Source organism: Copidosoma floridanum, unplaced genomic scaffold (assembly GCF_036245765.1).
Source record: "Copidosoma floridanum isolate Cflo_tuat_1 unplaced genomic scaffold, Cflo_Japanese_pri ptg000007l, whole genome shotgun sequence".
In the NCBI taxonomy this organism is placed as follows: domain Eukaryota; kingdom Metazoa; phylum Arthropoda; class Insecta; order Hymenoptera; family Encyrtidae; genus Copidosoma; species Copidosoma floridanum.
This window is the reverse complement of record NW_028321884.1, coordinates 7,346,601-7,352,600: the sequence shown is the minus strand read 5'-3', so window position 1 is coordinate 7,352,600 and position 6,000 is coordinate 7,346,601.

Here is a 6,000-nt window from a genome sequence, read left to right as displayed (position 1 = left end):
GTAAGTTTGGAATTGGTTGATTAATAAAATCACTTTGGGTCCAATCAATATTTATAGCTTCTCTTTCGAGAAAATAATATCACGTTACTTTCTAAAATTGATTGTGAGTAACATATTATATAGGACCGTTATTTTCTTCAAAAGAGACAAACTTTATTATTTTTCTAACGCGAAAAAATAGAGATATCTCCCTGTGGAGCAAAACGCATCGACGAGATCGAGTAGGAAAAAATTATTTTTAAATTTCAACGGTATATATACCATAAGCAAGTGACCGCTGTTTTTCCTCACTTTGAGTATTTTTCGAATCGTAATTTTTTTTTTTTTTTTTTCGGAGACTCACGCGTGTGCCCATCAACCATCCGTACACGCGTGCTCGCGCTTTTTCTTATTACAAATCCGCCTCTGGCTTTTCCTGTCGTTTTCTCGTCAACAGCCCATTAAATCTGCTCACCTACCCGCCAATCTGATTTTCCTTTTTCTCCTTCGTTTATATAAATATATATATATCCTAATTGCTCCGCGTTACAGGTACACCTCGCACGCGCGCGCCCAAGCACGCGGACATAACATACAAATGATACAACTTGTTATTTATTTTTCGAGAAACAGCGTAGATACGATACACTTGCTCGTAGGTATATAATATAGTTATACAGTTGCAGTTCGTTATGTATAACATACAAACATATGCAGCATACGGGTATGATACTTACGCACACGTTACATTATACATTGTAGTACACAGTAGCAGTTGCATCGTTTGCGCGTTTACTTGTGAAGAAACAAAAAAAAAAAAAAAAAAAAATGTTTTTCGTCATCCATGTGATTAGCCAATTCGAGCTTCCGTTAATTTTAACTCCTTATACGCATGCATTTTATGATATTATTCGTTTTGTTTGAGAAGACTTTTAATCCGCGACCTCTTGTTTTTGTAAATCATATATATAGCTATATGTATATATTAATTTCAGGTATAATTTGAGCTCTTCCAAACAGTACAGTCGTTAGACTCGAAATCCAACGTCCCTACTTACAGACTCTGCCGTTAATACAGCAAAGAGCTTTCGAAAGGTGAGAAGGAAAGCTCGCACTTGGGCCAAGTCTCAAAATGGTCAATGTACATAATATATATGTATATACATGAGGTATGTATTTTGCAACATGTAAATTTATATCCAAAAATTCGTTAAATTCCCGTCGCGTACTCCGCGTATCAACCATGGGGACGTGTATACGTGTATAGGCAAAGGCGTGGTCTGTCGAAGCAAGAGGGGGGCCGAAAGAAAGGACCCCCCAAAGCCGGCCACGCCCAACGATGCTGCCAATCGGGGCTCCGAGCTCTCCCCCTCCCGACGAGGAATCGCAAGCCACGCCTCGTACAATCGGCAGCGCACGACTGCAGAGAGCTTTTTATCGTGTGTACCTATATATATATACTTACTTACACAGCTTACACGAGTCCTTTTTAATTCCGTACGCTTTATACATATGTACATGCGGTATACAATTTATCTGTATGATTGTAACCTGCGGACGGCGCGTAGGTATGAGTATACTGGTGTAGCCACTTGATAATAATAATAATGATGCGCGCAGCGCGATCTTGCAGGCTTCTGGCGTGTTATAAGTATACCTTGGACTCGAGAGAGGAGGAGGGAACTCGCGAAGCTTTTTATAAATCGCTGATCGATCGTTTTATATGTATATATATATATATATATATATATATACATTGTATATATTCACGTTTGTGTGGGAGTGGAAAAGCGGTGGTCGGCCGAAGGAGGGTTTCGTGCCCAGCGTAGCGGCACGCATATCCTCCTCCTCCTCCTCCTCGTTTAATATTAATTCGACCAATTTTCATTTTATTTATGGTTATTTATGAAGATGGATGTACGCAGGTATAGGTACACGTCAAAGTTACCGGAGCGAGGGAAAAAAAAGCTGAAAGATCGGTAGTGATTGCGTATACCTGTACCTTTTTTGATGGGTGTAAGTATATATATATTATATACAGGTACACGTAAATGTACGCGTGAGTAATTGCAATGGGTAAAAGTAGTTGGATTTGATGCGACGGGCCTTTTTTTTTTATTTTTATTTTCCATACACTACTTAATTTTGAAGGGTATATACGTTGATGTTTTTATATGAATAGTAGACTTATTGTTTTTTTTTAGATTAATTTCCAAACGATGGATTGCGTTAGCTTTAATAATTTTAGTTTTTAAATAGTTAACAATAATTTACTATACTTACAAGTGGTTAAACATTTTTTCATGAAATGTATACATGTAAGGTATTTTACACTTTGGTATAGGAAAAAGAAACCTGTAACATATTTTGACGCGTAGAAAGATTCAAGCTGGAAAAACGTTTTTGTAAAGATCTTTTTAAACGTTTTCAATATTATCAAAATTTCTCACGTTTCAATGAAACTCGTGGTCTATTGAGTAATAAGAATTTTCCTCCCAAACGTCATCAGAATACATACGTGTGATGGTTTTAAGCAAAACAGAGAATGAAAATAATCAATCTTGTACTATAGCTATACGAAATTCCTTTCACAATCCACTTGGGGCCTTTACCGCAATGAAACACCTGGCAATAAGACAGTACACGTATGGTTGAAAAAAAAAAAAAAAAAAATTAGAAAAAAATGTAACATAGTTGGTAAAAATGACCACCCATTATTATATCACGTAGTTGGCTTCCATCAGAATCCACCATCGAAACCCCGTGCGGTCGGTGGCGTTCTCAGCCCCTCGACAACGAACAACGAATGAGGAAAAGCTACGGGAGCAAAGAGGGCAGATCGCAAAAGCCTCCTCGTCACGTATGCGTATACGTATACGTATTATGATAATGAGAGAGCCAGCTCGAGCATGACGAACGAGCGAACGCCATCACGAGCATACAACGAACATAGACGCATACAGGCAAAAGGTGGATGAAAAAAAAAAAAAAAAAAAGAGTAGCTATACCGCCAGGGTATATAAACAAAAAAAAAAGGCATGAAGGGGAGGGGTGTGGTGCAGGGGTTACGCCTACGCGGTGTTAGCTAGCAAGAAAAGGTACATGTACAGAGGTACATTGTATATGTAGACTTGGCGAGGGTATATACGTGTATATATACCTACGCGGAAGAAAGGAGGCGCATGTATAAGTTAAAACGCAAGAGAGCGCCGCGGCTTTTTATCGGGGGGGCCCATCGCTACATACATACACATGTGTACGTAGACACACGAGCACCCCGTAAAGGACGAGCGGTGAATGCAGGCTCTCCCCCGAGCCTCATTACATTCAAAATGGAGTCCTGCATATTAATCGGATCTCAGAGCCTACAATATGTGCCCTCTCTCTCGCTGTTCCCTTTTCTTTGGCCATTTCTACCACCCACTCGCCACCACCTTAAAATACCCCACCCGCACGGGCACGAGTACTTATAGGTAAGTGTATAAAATCTAAGGGAGAGCGCGCATGCAATGTCACAGGTATACACTTGTGTACCAATACATATATATAATATATACCTATAGAACTCTGATAATGGTTATACGGTTGCAAACGTCATACTTTTCGTTTGTGGGTATGAGTATCTATTGTGTGCACGTATATATATATGTATATGAGTCGGGGCTCTCGAGCGCGAAGAAAAGCTACTGCGGTACTTACTTACGCCATTTTGCTTAATCACCGTGAGAGCGAGTGTATAATATTAATATGCTATATACGTTATACGCTTAGTATATGTATATATATATAGGTGTACTATAAATACATACACAGAATAGATTTGAGAGAGAGAGAGAGAGAGAGGTACATATATTATAATATTAGAAGCAAAAGAATAAATCGATAGACCAATGGCCAGCGCGCGAACCACGCACGGTTGTGCCTATATTTCCCTCCTTCTCTTCCCCTTCTGATGTCCATCCGTGCATATATACAGTGTATAAGCGTATAGCTAACGAAACTGGCCACGCTATATCATTATGTATATATACATATTGGCTCGCGTGTGCTTGCGTTGGAGGAGCTTTGCCATGCATGTGCAAGCTCTCTCTCTCTGCGCGCTGTGTTTTATGTATACCTAAGGGCCATATATATAGCGGCGAGCGAGCAGCAATTTAGCTGATTCATTCCTAGCGCATGATTTATCAGCTATTTATGCTCGTGCCACGTACATACACACGCACACATGTGTATATATATATATGCAATGTGCCATACTCTATCAATGTGTGCGCGTGCGTGTGTGGGTGTGACAGATAAGAGCTTCCGAGCTGTGGGGGTATATATATATAATTATATGCATTTGTGATACTTATTGCCGTGCTTTGGTATATGAATATATAATAGTGTGCCTAATAGGCTCTTTTTTGCAATTTATTTCTTTGATTGTAGTTGCATGTATAGGTTCAGGGTGATAGCGAGAGGGATGGTGCCTGCCGGTGGGTATCGGTGACTTCGGGCTGCATTATACATATTACTTATATGCCCTGCGCACCTGTATTATTAGGAAAATGAGCGCGTGTATATGTAGTGTAGGTATACATCATGCAAGTGGTCTATAGCCCATCTACGTCGCTGTGTGAGCTACACGTGCGTTGAATCTTGATTTTTTTTTTTTTTTTTTTTTTTTTTTTTTTTTTTCTTCACTCGCTGAATAAATAAAGTCGTAAATTTATCATGAAGATTCTGGTACGCTTTTGATGGCTAATGTGCGATGCCTGTGCTTACACGGCTTCTCGCGTAAAGGTGGAAGAAAAAAAAAAAAAAAAAAAAAAAAGAGAGAGAGAACAATTATCTGATTATCGGAGTGTTGCGAGCTGATAATTGTTGCGTATTATAATAAAATTAATGTAAGTACACGCGAGAGTTTCATCACGAAACGAGCGATTTTTCAAAAAAACACATGATGGCAAGGAGAGATAATAATCGCATCGTCTTACCAATACAGCTGGGATTTGATCGATCGTATTTTATACTTATTGCTTTGTTAGCAGGTGAGAAAAATGTGTTTTAACCATAGACCCGATGATGATACGATGCGAGAAAAATCAATTTTTTTCTATTCCGTTTTGCGAGCGATGATCAACAGCCGGATTGTTTTTTGTTTAATTTTGCGAAGTATGGTATTTCCCCTTTTTTTTCAGAATTGATTAAAAAACCACAAGCAACAATAACATTGTAAACATACGCATGATCGTCGTTGTGGGTTAATTTAACACCAACTCGTACACGGTTCTCCGGTTGAGTTTCTCAAACGTGCATTTGAGCGCGAGAAAGCTCACCGCGTACATACTTTCCAGAAGCTTCATCAAATGTTTGTCCAGCGCGAGATAATATTTTCCCAGCAGCTGTTGATAATGTGCTACCTGGCTTTGTACGGAGAGCACAATATACGCTCACACCCAAACTCCGGGACGATATTTTAATCACAGAATCAAGTCTTTGCTTCTCTCTTTTCTTACCTCGTACCTTTTCGAATTAGTATATTGCCTCTTTTTTTTTTTTTTCAAAAATATTAAGTCGATCGGTTCGAGACAAACGTAAATTTGTAATTTTTTCGTAACTCTTTAATTGTCTTTTGTTTTTAACCTTCGGCTCTTGGCAAATCAATTATCGAGAAAAAACACCCAATCACACGACATGTTATTCACGCTTTTGATTGCACTCGGCGGCGGTGAGTCGGATAAAAAAATTAAGGGTAATGGTTACTTTATTAAACGCGCCAAATGAGCCGTTTTCCGCTTATATAGACGCACGGATCGAAAAACAGGATGAATAAGTAAGGCCACATAAATAACCCATATTGCCGGCTACGTATACATATTTAATGCCGATGGTGGTAATTTAAACAATTGTTATCGACACTCCATCAAAGAATCATCCGAGTGACACACGTGACGTTTGATTGTAACGGTGATTTCAAAACAATTTTGTTTCCCCTCTCCAACGTAGAAAATGGGCTGGAAAAAAAAAAAGTTTTTC